General features: G+C 39.0%; 1 long non-coding RNA gene across 1 annotated transcript in view; it reads left to right on the forward strand.

The window, feature by feature from the left end:
- Positions 1–4,470: 4,470 nt before the first annotated feature.
- Positions 4,471–20,067, forward strand: part of LOC130165169 (uncharacterized) — a 209,134-nt gene continuing 193,537 nt past the window's right edge. Inside the window, exon 1 of the long non-coding RNA XR_008826747.1 lies at positions 4,471–4,956. This is a non-coding gene — a long non-coding RNA (uncharacterized LOC130165169). The remainder of the gene's footprint in view (positions 4,957–20,067) is intronic.

Consider the following 20,067-nt stretch of genomic DNA (forward strand, 5'->3'; position numbering starts at 1 on the left):
TAATTCCAGATAGGGAGGCTAAATTTGGGTGAATATGATGACAAAGGTTTTTGCATAAGCACAGACACAAAGATAAAGGCATGCACACATTCCTACTGATTTTAGTTATCATTTAATGTTTTACACAAAATCAAAAAAATGTTAATTTAAAGCAATCTCGTCCTCGAGTAAGACTTATTATTCAAATTTCTAAAATTTAGTTTAATGAAAACTAATTATCATTTCCTTTCACTTCCTTTCTCGTTTATCTTTATCACACCATTAAAGCCTTGCTGTGTTTGAGCAGCCTGCCTTGCTGTTTGTAAAGAAAGAAAAAGAAGTACAGAACTCTTTCTCCATCTTGTGGCACCTTTGTGTCATCACACTCTGACTCCCTGTGGTAAATGCTGGCCTGAAAAAGTGTTCGGCTATTTCATGCATCATTAACATGCATCAACTCCTGACAATAATGAGGATAATTGGATTTTAAATGAACACAGTTCATAATTTGTTCCAGAGATTGATGGGGATTATTGATGTGTGCACCCTCCCATCAGCCCAGCATTAATTTACACTCATGTCTCATCACTGTTTTCATAGTCGCTGTCCTCAAATCAACCTGACACCTGTGTATTTAAACTCAAAGCAAACACAGGTTTAAGACTCTGATGCAAAGTATCCAGAAGGAGGGTTCAGGCCTGCACTGTGGTGATGTTGCTGCTGGTCACCTCTTCAATCAGTGACAGTGAAAACACATGTGCATCATTAGGTCCTCAATGACTGGGCTCTGCCAAGGTGTGGAAGGAAGGATAAAAGTTAATGTTAGTTATGGTGTTTTTATAGAATGGCCTGTCTCAGTATAGTTTATGGTTACCTGAGATTATGGTGGGATCCACTAAATGAGAGTGAGAAGTTTAATCACTTGCTCAGAGTATTGGGAGAGTTGTTTGCAGCTTACTGCAAGGCTGCTTTTTTGTGCTTTAATTTGAAGTTGTTTCATAAATCCTCCTGGGGCTAGTTTGTGCCTCCATTTCATTAGCATTTTTTTGTGAATCTATTGCTTATAGTACTCAATTTCTTCAACTTAACCTTTAAAGTTTTCCCCCCTGTCTTTTGTATGGGAGCTTTGGCACTGCAGCCTGAATCAGACCGGCTTGTCTGCGTCAAGATTTGGTGAAAAACAATATACTGGAGTCAAACTGTGGGCGTGCTCAAAGGATTATTTAGAACAAAACATTGAAATATTACTTTATTTAAAGAGTATCCTCTTAGGTATTGCACTTTCATAAAGTTGGAGGACTTGCAAGAGATGGTTTAAAACAAAAAGAGTCTAAAGCATCAGAAGCTAAGATATCCGTTCCTTTTAGTCCCTGGTACCTGTCAAGCTTCAAAACCACATTCCCCAAATGCAACTCAATCTTCCATAAGACCTTTTCTGTCTGTTGAATGTCCTAATATTTCAAACTCCACACCTCTAGTTTTTTAAGATGGGTTGTTTGTCAGAAATTTGAACTCTCAAGCCTGAACCGCTATGACATCATCAGGGTTATTTTCTTCAACTTAAAAGCCCCTCATTGTAACCCTTACAGTGTATTGTTCACAGGCTGAGAAGGACCCTCCATGACAAGTACACTGACTGACTGGAGCGAACTTAAAGAGTGATGTCAATGTTTAATGGATGGATTAAGTTGTGAGTTTTTGCTCTGAGGTCACTTTGCCATGACATATTGAAGACAAGAATATAGCTTGAATTAGCTAATTTAAGATTTGTTAATCATTAGTTACCTGTAATGTAGCCTTATTCACCAGTTGAGGTCGCCAAAGGTCAGAGATTGCTGACAGAAACTTTTGGTAAATGTACCCGAATATGAGGGATTACTACTCATCTGCTTAATCTGAAGGGCAATATTTCTGGGCCTGGCTCAGGGTATTTCTTTAGCTTGAAGAAGTAAATGAAAGCTAATAGAGACAAAAGAAACCTAAAAAGTATCGTCTCCTTTTCCTACATTGCTTTTGTTTTGGTGTTTCAACCACCCCACCCTTTCTCCTAACATTTCAGCAAACTTCAACTTGCTGATCTCAGACGGTTTTTGACATCTTGCAGATTGCAGGTAAATAGTTTAACGCTTCAATCTGGCCACTGTTCTCACCTGAGGACACAAATCTGCTTCATTCAGTGTTTTCCTCTGACTCAGCGCCTGTGTGCATCCTGCAGAGCTGCCACCCTTCACATAGAAGGCAATCCATCTAAATAATTACTGGAATTAGTTTCACTGTGTTGCACTCCTGATGTCACTCTGCTATTGCTGCTGTAACTGACCATAATTACAGAGGGGAAACAATTACACTGCACAGGGCCTTTCAGCAACACTCGCTGAACCTAGCTGTGCAGCCGGTCGCAGCTGTCAGAACGTCAGCAGGTATCCTACTGTACAAGCATTTCATGTTGTCAGATTAAAACTGGAACAACACTGTTTTAACTAAGTGAAAAAGAGCCTTGGATACTGCTGACAAGATAATTTATTTCACTTTCAGACTCTCTAAATATTTTGTGAGCCAAGACTGCTAAATTTTAGCGGGCGAATGGAAAGTACCAGTTGTTGCATATGTATTTAAGCATGAATTGTTCAAATTACAGAAGAAAAACAAGCAATGTAGGTGCAGATCTGTACAGGAAAAAGATGTTTCTTTAGAAATCCCATAAAAGCACATGAGTCACAGCAACTGGTTATTGTTGAATCTCCTACAGTATCCCTCTGCCAGAGTGACGTTTCCAAGTCGACAAGTTGTGCCTTTGGTTTTAACCTTGCTCCGATCCTGTGCTGAAGTCAGCAATGGCCACCATTAACGGTGCTTGCTATTCAAATGGTATACTTAAGATAAAACCCACACACATCCTTGATGAGATGCCAAATTGCGCATGCTTTTTGTGCTTGAGAAGGTTTTTATCCCGCATGTCTCACACTTTTGCATTTCATCTCCGAGGGGGATTACAAGTTGATGATAACACCCACACATCATTTAGCAGTTGAGGAATAATAGAGAGAATTTTTCTTTTTCCACTGAATAATCCTCGACTTCTCATTCATCTTTGAATTCATCTTCGAATGTGAAGTCTCTGCCTAAATGCAGCTCTTGGAGAATATAAGACGTTCAAGTTCTGCCTGAGAATGTTTGTTACTGTGTTTTTACAGACTACATAATAGAGTGGTTTGAAGTGATGCAGGTCAGGGGTAAGAAAGGCACAGTAAATAAGATCCGAAGAGAGGAGTCTGTGCAAAAAGTCTAGATTAACTCTTTGGTAAAAATGGCTGAAAAGCGACCTCTTCTGGTCAATGGAGGTAGAGGCACATTTTGCTGTTTAGGTGCAGGAATTCTTGTCAACTGCACGAAAGAAAAGGCTTGTTTCTGTTTAGAACGCATGTACCACAATCTGGCAAAAAAAAACCCCCAAAAAACAAAAATAAATCAAGCAGCTAGGACCATAAATACCAAAACCTGCTTCAACCAGAAGGTCCCTGTCTGGTGGTCTAAGAGGTGTGGTGGGTTAATTAATTTATTTGATAACCAGATCAGAAAGGTACTGAGAAGCACACAAGAAGCAAGGCCATGAAGAGAAAGCATAATTTTTGGATTCAGTTCTGAGACTAAAGAGAAGCCAGTGCATCTATTTGAAAACAGGTGTGCTGTGACAAAATTAGCTCTTTCTTGTTAGGACTTTGGCAGCAGCATCTCAACCCACAGTTTATTTGTTTTTCATTTTCTTTTTTCTTTTCTTTCTTTTTTTTTTTTTTTTTAGCAGACCAATGAGACAGGCATTTAAACAGAGTGCATGGTAAGATGAAGGTTTTCTGCATCTACCAGTGACAAAAAGCTTCTTACTCTCTCTTTATATATGTATTACTAAGATGATAAAAGGCAGTTTGTTCCTGCTTTAGAAAAAGTCAAAGCTGGCACAAAGTTCTAAAGAGATAGAGAAAAACGTAACCCCTTTAGATAAGATGCAACCCAGGCATGCACTGAGCATGAAAGTCCTGAACACTTCTCAAGCCTTTTGAGGATGTTATTGATGTCGTTCTCAAATCTAGAAGACCACTATTTACACACTGATCACAGATTGTCACTATGATTGTCGTAAAAACCTGATTGAAATGTATCATTTAAACAGTGAGTAGTCAATCATATCTTATGGACAATATTGCTGGTTTTGCAAGGGAATTGAAAAGAGGAGATTGGCTGGTATTATTATCTGAGTCAAGTTGAGGGTTAAATAACATTAATATAATTAATATAAAATATAATAGAATTCATTTAATTGCAAAAACATCAATACAACATTTTATCTGCATGAGTGTGAATAAGTGCATCATGTCAGTCCTTTTGTACTGATTCCTCAAATTGTTGGAAAAACGCCCCTCTGCGTTGTCAAGGCTGGTAGCGGCCGGGCAGTCCGCCCTTACCGCCCACCTGTGAGGAGGGAAAGTTGACGTTTTCAACCTAATAAAACAGTCAGCTAATTATGACCTGGGAATGGACACGTCTCTGGAAAAGAAACTCTGAAGTGAACTGTGACCGGCCTGTCAACAAGAGGAGAAGGTTGACTACGTTCAAATGGAGGAGCCAAACGATTTAGTTAATATTAGCTTAGTTTACGGTGTAGTCAGTGATATTAGCTAGCGTGCCAAGTAAGTTAGCAGCCACGGGGGATACGAGGATAACAACAACATCAACATCAACAACAACAGCAACAGCAACAACAACAACAACAACAACAACAACAACAACAACAGCAACAGCAACAGCAACAACAACAACAACAACAACAACATCAACAGCAACAGCAACAGCAACAGCAACAACAACAACAACAGCAACAGCAACAACAACAAAAGACTTTCAAAGCAAGAAAGGAAGTGGGACATTGCGACATGGAAACTTTCTTCTGCAAGAGGGAGGCATGGACTTCGACGTCAAAACGTGAGTCAGATTCACCTGTCTGTGTGCGAACTTGTTATCTTTGCTAATGGCTAACTTCTCTCTGCGGTTTAACTGTAGTTTGGAGGTCTTATTATGCATCCTATGGTATTAGCTTGGACAATGAAGTTCGCCTAGGTTTTATATTTACTGGTCTTTCAGTCACCTATTGACTGTGTGATTCTGTGCAGAACGTCTGGTGTAATTGCTTGTGGAAAAGTCCTTAATTCTGTGTTAATTGGGGATAAACACCTGGCCACCTGGCCTGCAATTAGCCTTAATTGACAGCAGGTGTGACGCACATTCCACAAATGGTAAATCACATAGGTATCTTATAAAGTTTCAGTTTCTTTACAAAAGGTTTCCCAGTGACTGGTTTGGTGTTTGAGTGCACTGCTGTGCACAGGTGTGACAGATATTATGAGACAGGTCATCTTATGAACAAGTACGGAATGCATATTTTAGTCACTCAAAATTAAACTAATATTAAAAGATGCATATCAGTCAGCCTCACTGGTCTGCATTAGAATAGTTTTTGCAGTGTTACTGTGGATCGTTTCCACACCTACATCATCCGCAGGGAACACATGGGGTTGCGCCTAAAGGACCTCAGCTAGCTTAAAAGGAGTATAAAATGGAAATCACCATTTATAATTTGAGAGAAAAGTTGAGTACATTTTCCTCCCAATTCAGTTTCTTTACAAACAAATGCACCCCAGGTGGTGTCATCCTGCTGGGTAGAGTTTTCAATGCTTAGACATTTGCAGCAGGATATGTTGAGTCAAAGATGCAAAGAGGAATGCAGAGAGACTGTGTAATTGCAGTGCCCCACTGCTTTTGAACCCCTGGACTGGAGATGAGTCCAAAACATCCTTTTGGTCTGTCCACCTGCTGGACTCCTTCAGAGTGTTGCTACAATCTGGTTGAGGAGACCTGTGACCTCTGGTGAAGATAAGAGTTACTGTTGAGGGGGTAGTAGGGATGGTTATTGTAGCCACAAACTAGGGGGAATCCATGACTGGTAGCGATTGATTGTCTCTGGCTTGCTGGGACAGCCCTCAATTTCTGAATAATGTGAGGTTCATGCTTAGTGTAGTTTGTCAGATTTTCTGTGGTAACATTGATGGTCATTTTGCCTTCGGCCGGGGCAAGTTTAGCAATTCTTGCCATCGGACTGTGTCACCTATGTTGAACTCCTCCCCTCTATGTTTTTTTCTTCGACTTACACACACACACACACACACACACACACACACACATTTTTGCCAAATTGTAATGGAAATCATTAACCTCATAGTCCTCTTCATATGGATACCTGGCCTCTCTCTGAAGCAATATAGGGAGAGGAAATAGGGAGATAAGTTTGTGTTCAGTTGTTTGTTGGTATACACACACACACACACACACATCTTTTGGGGGCAATCGAATTTATAGAAAAAGTCCAGAACACATCGAGGGATTGTACACCTTTTTCTCTTCCCTTCACCTCTCCTCTTCTCTCATTTACTGTAGCCCTCTTGGCCTGACAAGGATGACACTGAGCTATTTAAGAACAGCACTAATCACTAAGCATTGTGAGCTTGCTTCATGTCCATATTACCTCCTTCAACTCCACAAATATGTCATGTGCCTGTTGTGGAGACATGACCACCTCTGCCATCTCTTTTCCCCCCGACAGATGTAGTGAAGTGCATTACCTGGTGAGAATAGAATTTTTTAGCCAAGGGGTATTCTAGCGCAAAAATGAGTCTCAGGCATAAAAGGAGTTTCTTACCCTTCATGATAAAGTTTCCTCTTCTTCTTTTAATATAATACTGCTCCTTGCTTGTAGCTTCGGGTGGAAGCTGGCCATTTGTTAGATTTACTATGAGTCCCACAGTTTTCTTCAGGTGCATTTTACCTCCTTCTGATTTGTACTTATGTGATGCCTTGTATCCTTATTTTATAGGATGGTCAATTATGGGTTTAATGATAAACAACATTATTAATTCATTAAATTAACAAATTATGATAGTTCCTCTTTCCTAAAGGCACATTTAAATTCCAACCTCTTCAACTGGCTATACTTAAATAGCAATTTAGACTGTGGATTGCCAGTGGATGTGGTCATTACTTATAAGCCAGTGAAACCTTAAGAAAGTAAAGTCAAAATACTTTGTAACTGTCATGTGCACATGCTTATCCCCAATTCCCGTGCTCCCCAGTGAATCCATAACACCGGTTTGGTATGATTATTAATTTGCATAACTTATTAGTATAGTGTGCCTATCATATAGACAAGCGTGTGTAAGTCATGTATTTGATACATGCATTTATACTTGTATTGTAGTAATACTGTCAGAGCATAAGCTTTACTGGTACTGTATATGTTTTGAACAGAAAATACACAGGAAATATGTGTTAGTCATGTGATAGTATATGTAAGTTATTGTATTACACTTCAATAGAATGGCAGTACAAATCTGACTTAACTTTAGTGGTAAAATTAATCTTGTTTATGTCTTAAATGACCTGTGTGACTTGGCCTCTGAACCAATTCACTGCTAAAATGAACATGTTTAGATTTAAATGAACTTTGCCCTCTAACAGAACAGCTGACCCATGCTGGTCCGTCTAGTTTATATGGGCTAGAAGTGCTGTTTCAATCATCCAATATTTCCTGATACTCATCCAGTCAGTGCAGAATAACATTGATCACATGGGATGACTTTGTTATCACCTCTTAAAGCTTTGTGTATTGTTAATGTATCCCTGGTTTCTTGCTGCAGCAGGGATTGATCTCTCCTCTGTGATAAATAAATACAAAGTTTCCACAAAATAACTTTTTGACCTTCCCCCTTATATCGTAAATCATCTGAAGTTTTCATCACAGCACTCCACACAGAGAAATAAACGTCGTGACCAACTGTGGGAATAATTTCCCATTATGACAGCACTGTTTCTGCCCAACCATCTTGCAAATGTCTAATTCTTAATCCACTAAGTATCACTGGCAACAAGGCTATAAAATGTGTTTCTGATTGTGTGCATGTGTGTTGTAAAAGAAACAGATGGGGAGCTTAATGCAAGTAAAGTTCTTGTTCTCTTAGATGTGAGCTCTCTTGCCCACTCCAGCATGTGGGAGGAACTGGCAGAAAGCAACAGATTGATAATGACTTGCAAGGGAATCGTGAGTGCTTCTGCACACCATGCAGGCAGGTTTTCCTCAGTCGGAGGAGGTTGGTTTTAGTCAGGGACAAATTTAAAAGGGTTACTAGGCTTAAAGGAGAGAAAGCCACTTATAAAGAGAACTGGTTGTAAATAAATTTGAAATGGCTTCAGTCAAAACAGCTCAGGATTCTGTCGGCTCAAAGGTACTATATGTAACAATTAGAAAACTCTTGTTTATGATTAAACTGGTGGCTGTTAAATGAAATGCATCCTGTTGGCCAAAACAGTGACATGACATGCATGAGACTGAATGTGATTGACCAGCATCATATTGATAGATAAGGTAACTAAAGTACCACTGTTTGACTATGAAGCACATTTGACTCTCCAGCACTGGCGCAGTGCTAAAACAAAGTGTGGAGATTGGTCTGGCTTTGCAAGACTAAAGTTTGACTCATGTGGACTTTGTGTTGTGTCTGTGTTGTGCTGGGAGCCGGTAGCGGACTTCAATTCTAAGATGTCGGTGCTGAAGGGGAGATGAAATTTATCCTCCTCATACTTTAAACAAGCAGGGTTTTCTTGATATTCTTCTCTCTGACCCACTGGGTTTCATAACAACATATATTGCAGTCATTCACCAGTCAATAAATCTTGTATTCACCCTTTGAAATCTTTTCACTGAAAGAAATGAAATGTATTGGGTGAATTAACTAACTGCAGCAAGGATAGAGTTCTCCAAAATGTAATCAGATCATCGGGTTATTCCTTCCCTGTCACTTTCTGTTGAAGGGTTTTTGAAAAAAATAAATTCTGACATTATGACAAATGCCATCAAAACAACAAAATGTTCTACATGCCTGGCGCTGTTTTCATAAAGCAACTGTAAATAACTCGATATAAGAGCACGCAACTGATTCAAGGCATTGTCTATGTACAAGAGAAGATGTCAGTCTTTTTCTTATGTGGTTTGACAGCAGTAGCTTGTTGAAAGTGAACCAAACAGTCATGGTGTGAGAACCTAATGCTCTTAGTTGAATTGGAAGATGTAAGTTAGGTGAAGTCACTCTCAGGGACATGCAGCGCAGATGCTTCAGTGCAATTAAACTGAAAGACTCATACAGCCATATGGTCAATTAAATGTCTTTTCATCTGGCTTTCTTTTCTTATATACAGTATGTATTCAATTTAATCCTGTTTAAATCTGCTGTCTTTGTAAGACAACTTTTGATGTCCAATTATTACAGAAATACCCGTCAACAGTTTTAAACCTAGATAATTATTATGCATCTTTACGTCATCCAGAAAATCTGTTTGTGCTCTTGTTTCCGTCTGCACTGCTGTGCTGTATTTGTTGCAGGCCATGATGTAGCATTTCAATCTCAGATTGGCACTCACAACTGAAACTGAGACTTTGGGAGAATGTAATGACATGCAAATGATGCTGCACAATAATACATAGAAACTGTATAGAAATGCTGAAGCAGAAATCTTTTGGCAAATTCCTCTCTTGTATTATATATGCAGTGATCTGTATGCATCTATTCTTTTCTTTGTGCAGTGGTAGAACTGAATAATGTCCAAGCCTGGTGTGAAAATGTCACACCATACAGTATAATGTCAGTGGAGGCCTCAGCTTTTATTGCTGTGCACAGGTACACCTACTGCTTACGCCTACAGGGATTTGATGTTACGCTGCAGTCATGTTGTTCAGGGGTTAACCCAATTTGCTCTCTGAGTAGTACAGTACACTTCACTTCAGATTTTTCACAGTTAAATGTTCAGTGAGTGACTAGAAGAGCAGGTAACATATGTAACATATCTCCACAGCCTTAATGGGCTGAAGACAGCTGCGCCTTTGCACCATCAAGTACTGCATGTGTTTTCTGTGAGGCATGAAAAATGTCCTGTGATTATGTTTTAGCATGGTTATGGCTAGGGCTGAAACTAACAAATCGTATCACTACTAGATTTTTTTATAGTGGGATGTTGCCTATTTACACCAAAACAGAACAAAACTTTGAAGAGCGAATAGAAAATTATGTGTTTAAGGTTTTGTTCAGGGAACTGTTTTATTCGTAAGAAACACTTCTTGGGAATACATTTGGCATCTATTTACCAGAAAGACATGTAGAGAAAGAAAATACAACAGGTTTCTTCTTGTGTTCTCTGAGACTACTTAAAGCAGCTGAGAATGGGTATAATTAACAGAAGTTGCTTCCAAGATGGACATATAAGAAAGAGAAGTTTTCTTGGAGAGACACACTTTAAAGACCTTCTCCGGAGAATGATACATTTAAGAAGCAGACTCCTTGGAGAGAGAGAAGTGGGAGGAAAAAGTGCTCCCCTTGGGAGACAGACCAATCTGAAAACGATTCCTCCTGAGAGAGAGAGTGAACAGAGAGAAAGAGGCCATGATTGAGATAGAAAGGACACAAAGTATGTTGTAAAGCTGGTGACTGTGTGACTGTGTGTGGGTGTCTGCAGACAGTTAGCAGGAGGAGGACTCCTGACTGACCCTGCATGGACTGATACTGCCTTTGTGTGGCAATGAAGCATTGTGGGAGTGTGGACAGCTTGGGACTCCACTCACGTTCTCAGGGCCACTAGAGAAGTATCCGATTGGCTGCCAGACACACACACACACACACACACACACACACACACACACACACACACACACACACACAAATAGATAGCTTAGTCCTGACTTGTGTTGGATGTTGGATTGGCACTACTATTGTGTGGCACTGAAACGATCTGGGACTGCAAAGAGACTTGGAACGCTGCTCGACGTACACACAAATCCACAGCAGCAGAGATGAAGGCGCGTGTGTGTATATCCAGCTGTCAGACAGCAAATGAACAGCATTAGTTTAGAGGAATTAAGAGGCAGTGGCTGAAGCATTGAGAACCATTACAGCCGGCTCCCAGAACAAGTCTTCCAAAACATTATACTAGGTCTCTGTGCATTCCTCCATCAGTCTGAGCTTGGTAGCTGGAACACATTGTGTAGGCTCTGTGGTTTATGGCTTTAGTCTCAGCTCCGTAAGCTTCAGCAGTGTGCATTATGTGCTTTTGTATTGACTGATCCACTGATTTATGCTGCATCATAATTAAATTAGATTAAATCTTCTTAAATTAGATTTTTGTTTCCTTTCTTTCTTGATTTCTTGTATAAAATCTTTGGGTTTGCTGAACTGCTACTACCAGTCAGAGCATCCCTGGAACAGAACATTACACATAATATAAAAGAGAGAAAACAGTATGGCCTGTATTTCTGGATCTGTGGATTATCTCTTACTGCTATGAATCAATAGTCCCCTTACAGACAATGGACATTGTGTCCAGATATTTATGGCACAGCAGTGAAGTCAGTGGACAGTGGGGTTAACAATCTGTGACTGAAGAAACAGAGAAAAACCAAACATGTTAAAAAACAGGTTATTTAAAGTACAAACTACAAAGAGACCATTTAAATGTAATTCAGAATATGTTATGTACTTGATTCTTTCCTTTGTTCAAACACTATTCATCCTCTCCTCTCAGTCACTTCTGATAGGATGTGTCACTTCACTTGAATCAGCAACGAGTTCATAACAATTTTTATGTCTAGTCAATCTGAGTACATATCCCAACAGATCTCTGTGCATATAAAGCCAGTGCTTCATATTATGCAGGAACTTGTCCTCTTTTCCTTTTTTTAAAGCACACTTTGATGGACGCTGCCGTCTCTAATAAACACATTTAACCAACAGAAGTTCACTTGCGATCCCTCTCTGGAGACTGAAAAAAGCCCTTATGGGAAATGTATGAAATCACAAACTGCAATTACAGGTAGATGAGGCAGGTTGAGGGGAAATGGGCCCAGCACAAACTGTATTACAACACCTCATCATGAAACACCTCCAGGGGCCCACTAATGATAGATGTTGTGTATTACAGTGCCAGAGTGCAGGGGTTGACTTTTCCTGCAAGGGTCACTGTGTTGGAATGTTTTCTAATACAATTACATGTAGCGTTTGTGGTGTGTTATTACATACTGGCTGAAGAGAATGCAATAGTGAATTTAATAATGAAACCTTGGTGTGATTGACGCAAACACAGGAACGTTGGTAGCATCTGTCTCCAGCATAGTATCAGTAGGAATCACATCCATATTGAGCGACTCTGCAGCTCGAGGTTTACATGAAATGCTAATGCCGGCGCAGAGAGTAGTGTACCCTATATAATGAGGTGAAAAAGCACGGGTGGGGTGAGGGTGGTGGATGGGCATGTAGCATGAGATGTTGATGTAGGAGAGCAGTAACAGACCTGCCGTTTCTCTTTGTATTAACCATAATCTGGTTCTTTACCCACCTTAACCAAACGTTGTAGCTGCCTAACCTTAACCAACTGTTGTAGTTGCTTTACACTAACCATACCATAACCATATTTAATTTTCATAACAATGAATAATCGTGACCTTTCCCTCACCTAACTATACTGTATTTGTCGTTGCAGAATATCAAAATTCCTGTCAGGTAATAAGGTCGCTGTCCCGCTGAACATGCTGTTGTTTCTCTAATTTATGAGCTGTCAACTTGAATATAAATAGAGTTGGACCTTTTTTCCATCAGTTGTTATGCTGACCAATCACGACCCTTAAAGGGACAGTTAATGAATTATGTCCAATTATTTTGTATGGCATCTTCATTAAGCTGGGGGATTTACAAGACAGATTACAAAAGTAACAAAAGACAAAGATAGCCTAGTAATAGGGGTAATAGTATGGGTCAAGCGCTGAAAACCCCAGATCCTATGTTTCCCATGATGCAACTCGGATTTTGCCTTCATCTTTCAAACTCTGCATCCCTGGTTCTTAACTGATGCTCTCTCGTGAAATCTTGTGAGAGACAACGTGCTGTTACAGAACCAGATCACTGATCAGTCAGTAGCTGATTCAATGAAATTATAACCTAAAATCATGGGAAAGAGCTTCATTGGATCAATAAAAAATTCTGGAGGCAACTAGAACTTAATTATTTAGATAATGACATTTATATTTATTACATGTCTATCTATTACAGTTTCTATGGTAAGTACTCAGTAGTATCCTGACAATGAGTGCAATGTGTTCAGCATGGAAAACGGTAATTATAGGCTACACTGGTGCCTGTTTCTTTTCATGAATTCATTCTATTCGTGAAGTAGGTTTTCTTTAAAATTGGCAAAATGAGAACTCTTTGCTCATAAATGATTCTCATTAGCAGCCCAGAAATAAATGTTTTAGAATGAGGGCTCAATAATAATTATTAGAGGAGCTGTTTCAATTTACATTTTGAATTCAATGGACGAAGAGTTCACTGACCCTCAACCCTGCTGCGCAGACACACTCAGACACAAGCCCTGTGGTAAAGTCTGAAAGAAACTGCTTCGATATAAAGAATTAATCAGCACCTTAGTCATTTTTTTTTGTATATAATGAAAAATTGGGGTTTGGAAATGTTGATGTTGTGTTATTCATTCTGTGCTGTTTGAGAGCACTTTGCTTTAGAATCACTCCTGAGCCCAAAAATAGAATTTGTCATATTTCAGCTTTTGATTGTGATGCATAAGTTAACTTTTCTTTCCAACAAAACACTAAGGAAAAACCTTAAGTGACAGAAAAGGGTTTAAATTAACAATCAACAGCTTTAGACAAAAAGCTTCTCCATGGCTCTGTGCCAGCAGCTACAAATCTCCGACTCAGTGTAAGACTGATGTTCCAGAAAAGAATAAACATGCTTTATTGACTTAAATATGTCTTATAGAACTTTCGCTCAACAGATCTACTTCTGCTTCCTTGAGTAGGAAAAGCAGCAACGAAGAAAATAAGGTAGTTAGGAAGTTAAAAACTTTGGTGAAAGAACTACAGCAAAGGATTGAAAGATTAACTCCTCACAAACAATGCACTGGCAGTGCTTGTAGTACTTTAGGTCAGATGTCCTTAAACAACCCAAATCGTTTGTGAGAACTGATTTAATCACACGCTTGCTGGGCCTCTGTTTCCTCTTATTTTTATACATCCAAAACAAGTTGTTAGCTTGACAAGAATATTATTTTTCCCACTTGTTGTTATTAGAAAAGAAAATTGTGTCATGGTGGCTGTTTTAACCCAGAAAGCACCTGAAAGAAACAAATCTTGTTCAATTAATCAAACTTATTATGGTGGGCACGCTTATAAATCATTAATACACAGGCAAAGCTGACATCAATAAAAACCTAACGGCCTTAATGAGTGAGGAGAGAAAAAAAATGAGATATGAGCAGATGTTCACAATGAAAACCTCATCAACAATGGTTATGTAAAAATGTCATTTTGTTTTTGAGACACCGGGAGGTGCTGTTGAGCTGAAGAAAGAATGGAGGACGCGTGTGTGTGTTTGTGTGTGTGATATGCAGGGGGGGAGATAGAGGAGAGATACAGTGAGAGGCAAAGAGAAGGAGCTAAAGAAGTAAAGAAAGAAAGAGCTGGATGGTGGTGGAGGGGAGGGGGTCAGAATCGAGAGGAGTATCTCGTTATTTTGAGAAATCTATCGTGAGAGGGGTTAAAGATAGAAAAAAGGGTAGTGTGTGATGGGTTAATATGGTATAAACACCATATCCGTCTTCCCACTGTGTTAATTGCTTCCATTATTACCCTGCTAGTTTCTGGGTCAGATGAATTTGTATTCACGACAACATCCTTTGAGGAGAGATTACAGAAAATTACAACAAATACCTAAGACGTCACTGAAGAAGGCCAGGTCTTGTTTTTGAGTAATTGTGAAAAGCAATATACTGCTCTGCTAAAACGTGTTTATCAACTGAGCCCCCCCCTCAAGGGCCTTGCCATGCTGTCAGACATGCAGCGAGCATCACTTTTGTTTTGGTCTCCTAGCGCTCCACCCTTTGACTGTTTGACTCCTTTTCTAATGCTACACACAGCTTCCTCCGAGGCAGATGAAATTGTGCCCTACATGTTATGACGGTGCTATGAATTCCATTTAATTACACCAAAGGAGACTCGTATCATCATTTTCAAGCAGAAGGTTGCTGAGCCTGACACTGTGTGCTGTACGTGCATGTCTGCAAGTTTTCCCAGCCTAAGCACCTGAGCATGAGCATGTGCATGTGTGTGTGTGTCAGTCTACGTGCAAATCCCCCCAGCGCACCAAAGTCAATCTGTGTGTTCAGCCTTTCGATGAGCGGATATCTGAACACTAACAGCTTGTCAGCTGCATGTACAGGTTTGCAGACGAAAACAGACCACCAAGCGATGTTCTGCTAGGTGACAACAACCTCTGGGAGGATGATGTAACGCAGAAAAGGGGGGGGGGGGGGGCATAGAGCCACACGTGCAGACAAACACAACACACAGACGCAGCTAGATAGAAGTCGCAGCACAGTGGGGTAGACTGTGTAACAGATCAGCTTGTTGTCAAATTGGTGAGACTTGCTTTTAGGCTGTTTCTTAAAGCCAGACAGGAATGATGCAGCAAATCTGTAATGACTGCAACACACACTCACGAGCATGAATCATTTATTTATTGCCGCATAAATCAAGCAGCGCGGCGAGATAAACAGTAACAACGATTTTTTTGAAATCTGTCAGTTACATGGTCGCTACAAATAAAAACACAAAATCACAGATAACAGAGGCAGTCGTGAATTTACCAGAAATAGCTGTCACCAGCCCGATATGCTGCAAACTGAGCGGCTGTCCTTTGTGATATCCTCATCCTCTGAAGGCTCCTTACCTGGCCTCCACCTAGAAGTATAAAAAATATAGCATTTGGCAAACTGAAAACCTATAATAAGGTAGTTGTGCAACTGAGGTCTTGCATATAAAACATGAAAGCCTGGGTTAGCTAATGGGTTACTTATTATGTGCCCTTGAGCCGTTCTGTCCATCATATTTCAGCTGTTACTTAGTGACACACTTTCACAAGAAAATTAAAGCTAAGGACTTTGTCTACTGTGTGTTCTTATTCAAGAGAAGAAGTCAGAGACAAATAATACATTTTAGAAGTTTATTAAAATATTTGAAAATATTTTTACCATGAAATACATGCTTTACATATGGAGCAAACTGTTGAGATATCTGTTTATAGCATAAGTGCACTTTAAGCCTTTTTTATGGATGAGAAATGTGTAATACCCTGGAACTACAACACTTTACATATGTACAAGTGTTTTTTTAAAGACCTCTTAAAAAAAATCAAACACAAAAAAACACAAAAACAAATCGTCTAAAAATAACAAAAGGTTGTAATTACCCGTTCAGGCTTCGTAGAACTAGATCAGACTTCATCATGTGTGTGTTGTGTGTTGTCTGCCCAAAGACTATGCAGTATATTGATCGAAAAGTACAGGAAACATTTGTGAAGATGCCAGTGTCCAGAACATAACATAACAATATTGGCAGTATCACCCTGGATTTACCTAATTGTTCACTGTATTTTCATTTTAAAAAATACATAAAAAAACGTCTTATGAATCTTACTACTTATAATAGCTATTGCAAACTTTCAAAATTTCATAATGTGTCAGGATGTTTTCTGTCTTGTAAAAGCAGAAATTGACCAATATCTTAGGGCATAAGTTTTCCTTTTTCAGCCGTCTCAGTAAGTAGAGACCTTTTCATCCAGACAGGAGGTGTTAAAGGTCCAGACGATGTCCTCAGACTTGTAGCCACCTAGGAACCTAAAACTGGAGACCTGTTTCACCTCTGTTATTCATGTACAGTGGATAAGTGTGTTTCTGCAGCTTTGAGACTTCCCAAAGTCCATAAAGGGCTCTTTGGTCCTGCTGATGGTGACAGCAAGGTTGTTATTAGAAATCCACTCTGCAAGGTACTTGACGACAAGAACAGAGAAGGAAAAAAACACAATGTCCAAAAGACCAACACTTAACAGCAGTGGCACAAAAACATGGACCTTCTCAGAGGCTTAGACGAGCTCACTGATCTGTTATTGAAGACGACATATTAAAGTTTCTGCACAATTCAACCTCTATGTGAAAGCAAGTCCTTTTATTGCACATTAATTAAGATTTGACAACAGGATGAACTGAATTACAAGTCAACAACACCAGAGTCACAGATGTTCAGGTATGTACGGCTAATAGTGCGGTAGTTATAGTGTCTTGAATGAGAGTTTTTAAACATGTTCATTGTACCAACACTACTCATTTTAAGTCATTCAAGCACATTTTTGTTACATTACCCAACCAAAATTAAGAGTTATGAAAGGCAAGAGTGAGATCTGCTCATTCATGTGGATTGCAGGGGCCGCTTTGCGGCCCAGCACTTGTTCTTGGTCGGCTGCGTATCTCACAGTGTGCCTATCAGCTTGCTCCAATGCATGCTGCACAGTAAGTTGCCAGTTAGTTGCCTGGTGGGTATAAAGACGCCCTGCACGCTTGTCATATGCACTGATGAGTCAAGGCTGTTTGACTGGGCTGGAGGGCCGGATTGTGATTGACCGGGGCTTAGCTGGCTCAGTATTGACTGTACACAAGGAGAAGCATAACCATTAACCATTATAACCATTTTTCTGCAATAAATTACAAATATTGAGTATTATCCCCAGCCTTTTATTCTTGGCAGGGTAGAAAAGTCTCTGCAACGCTTTAGTCAAAATCCAGGATAATGACTTCTTTCTAGGTTGGTAAACACCTCACTGACTTAATATGCTTTTAGGGAAAACATTTAATTTGAAAATGTACAAATATCATTAAATGTGATTTTCTAATGTTTCTGCTGTTTTGTAGACTTAATGATTAATTGATTAATCAAACCATAATATTTGCTTAATTTGATAATGACAATGATAATTAGTTTGAAAAAAAATCAATTAACCAAGTAAATGAACAACATATTAACTGATAAGGAAAATAATTGTATTATAGAAAACACATTTTGTTAGAGACAGGTTGGGCCAAAGTGGAACGTGGAAGCAGTGGAGAGATATCTAGTATTTAAAAACAATTAATGGGCCAAACTCTTATCAGTTTCATGGATAAAACAGACAGGAATGCTGCATGACTCACACTGGAACACAGAAGGACACACACACACTGCCGCAAGACCTGAACCACTTTGTCAGGTCAGTGGGAAAACCAGAGACTTGGCCATAGCTGGGAGCATATTTAATTAAGATCTCTGAAATCGCACAATTAATTACTTAAAGACAAACGGAAACAAACAATTTGCTTTTGCACTGAAGAAAGGGTAATATGGAGGGTACAAGGGTTCATTTTTGTTATAAATGTATGTTATATATGTATGTGTATATATATAATGTGTATATAAATTTTTTTTTTTTTTTGTCCACCATCATTATTGAAAAACACATACCAATAATACAAGCAAGCACTTGAGCCAGACTAATGGGTGAATACTGGCATATGAACAGCTTCATAAGCGATTTACTGCTCCCAAAGTAGCCAGTGATGTAAGCCATTATGAAAAATTCCCAGCATGAGACAGATTTGTGTGAAACAGCAGAGCCATTTCCTTCATAAAAGAAATACTCACATAATGCACTGCAGTACTTTATTGGTGTGGTTCAAAGACATAATGACTGAAAAAGCCCCTTTTAAGTCAAGCACTATAATATGTAATGATTCAAATAACTCCCTCTTAAGCAACAGAAAATAAAATGATCCTAATGAGTCCTCCTTTCATGCAGCATGGGATAATTGGAGCTCACCCATTTCCACTCATTGTTAGTAGCCTGGTTGAGTCCTTCCCTACACACATTATTATACATGGCGCAGTATATGTCATATGCTATACACCTAAATGTTCTGTTGAAATGGCCTCGCTGCAATTTGTTGATGGCAGCAAATTGATGCATTTATATGAGAGGATGGTTTGGAGGCTGTTATCAGCACATGGACGGTTGAAGATGAAGAGGAAAACTTAACTAAACCTGTAGACGCCATCCAGGTTCAGCACAAGTGTGTCCCCATTTCACTGATAGCTATGATTTAAAGAGGCAGCACTACATGGGATATTTGTAAAATCTTTCTGGGTTGTATCTGTGGTAGTTTTCTATCAACTACTGTATATGTTCCTCTTTGGCTTTGTAGTTAACAGCAATCCACCCATTAGGCAACACAGCTTATAGCACATCACTTCATTTTCTAATAAGTATGCATGTTTATGCTGTCCTATGGTTTTAAAGGAAGAACTCATGCAAAGTAAAATATTGTCACAAAAATGTGACATTATTATAACATATTTGTGTTTGGAAAAAGGATTATAGGAGAAATGACATTTCAACCCAAACAGTTGGGGTCCAAAATGAGTTTTTGATCGTCAACAGTCCTAGTGAAGTAAATGTTATAATCATTAATAATGTAATAATTGACCAGAGGGTGGTGTCAGAATAAAGGTCTTAGGCATTCTACATCAGGCAGGTTTATCATGTTATTTATTTATTTAGGTCATTTTCCAACTTATAAAACTCAAATACATGATATGTTATGATCATGAAAGTGTTGAGAGATATACGTGACAGTATTATAACAATAATAAAGATGAACTTTTACAGGCATTAAAAAACACAGTGGTGCAATCATGAAATTGAAAATAGAGATAAAAGACATTGAAATAAAAATCTTCAAAATGAATAACAGAATAAAAGCCAATAGAAATAGAAACCTTGACAGGCTTTTAATTTGAGTTGAGACAATTGCCTCAAATTGTCCGAATGATTTCTGAACGCTTAGGCATTTAGAATATGTATGGTAGTGGTTGTTATTTCTGTGCAGTATAAATATCAGTGTTTTCATCAGTGTTTATGTCTAGGTTTATCGTTTAGCAGAAGACAACTTGTGTTAATGATTCATATTTAGAGAAAGTGACTCACTTCAACATGATAATAAGAGTACAGACTACCCACTGTTCTGGAGTGATTGTATGTAAATAGAGAGTCAAGCATCATTTCATTCACATAC

This window comes from Seriola aureovittata, chromosome 24 (genome assembly GCF_021018895.1).
Source record: "Seriola aureovittata isolate HTS-2021-v1 ecotype China chromosome 24, ASM2101889v1, whole genome shotgun sequence".
Classification (NCBI taxonomy): domain Eukaryota; kingdom Metazoa; phylum Chordata; class Actinopteri; order Carangiformes; family Carangidae; genus Seriola; species Seriola aureovittata.